This window comes from Orycteropus afer, unplaced genomic scaffold (assembly GCF_000298275.1).
Source record: "Orycteropus afer afer isolate SDZICR_OR568_19922 unplaced genomic scaffold, OryAfe1.0 scaffold00452, whole genome shotgun sequence".
Lineage (NCBI taxonomy): Eukaryota > Metazoa > Chordata > Mammalia > Tubulidentata > Orycteropodidae > Orycteropus > Orycteropus afer.
In genome coordinates, this window is record NW_006922039.1 from 484,820 (window position 1) to 485,679 (window position 860).

Consider the following 860-nt stretch of genomic DNA (forward strand, 5'->3'; position numbering starts at 1 on the left):
AGAATGAGGGATATCATTTCTGATGTCAGATAGATGTTGAAAGCAGAGAATATCAGAAAGATGTCTACTAATGTTTTATTGACTATGTATAGCCATTCAACTGTAGAAATCATAACAACTTATGGATAGCATTTTGAAGAATGGGAATTCTACAACATTTAATTTTGCTCAGGAACCTGTACCTAGACTAAGAGGAATGGTTATATTCTTTTACCCTATTTATTCAATCTGTATACTGAACAAATAATGTGACATGCTAGGCTATATGAAGAACAGGGCATCAGAAATGGTGGAAGACTAATTTACTCACCTCTAGATGTCACAACCTTGCTTGCTGAAATGAAGAGGACTTGAAGCACTTGCTCATGAAGATAAAAGACTACAGCCTTCAATATGGATTACATAAAGAAAATTAAAAATACAACTGTAGTAATAAGCAACATTCTGACAAATGGAGAAAAGATTGAAGGTGTCATTGACTTAATTTTACTTGGATCTATAATCTATACCCATGGAAGCATCAGTCAAGAAATCTAACGCTGTATTGCACTGGGCAAATCTGCTGCAAAGGAACTCTTGAAAACAATATGGTACTTCCTTAAAAAAATTGGAAAGAGAAATACCAGCAATCCCACTACTAGGTATATGTCCTAGAGAAGTAAGAGCCATGACATGAACAGATATATGCACACCCATGTTCATCACAGCACTAAGCACAATAACAAAAAAATGGAAAGAACATGAATGCTCATAATATACATACACACAATAGAATATTAAACAACATTGAAGAAGAATGTTCAATCTGTGAAATACCTTATAACATGCATGAATCTGGAGGACATTATTTTGAATGAAAT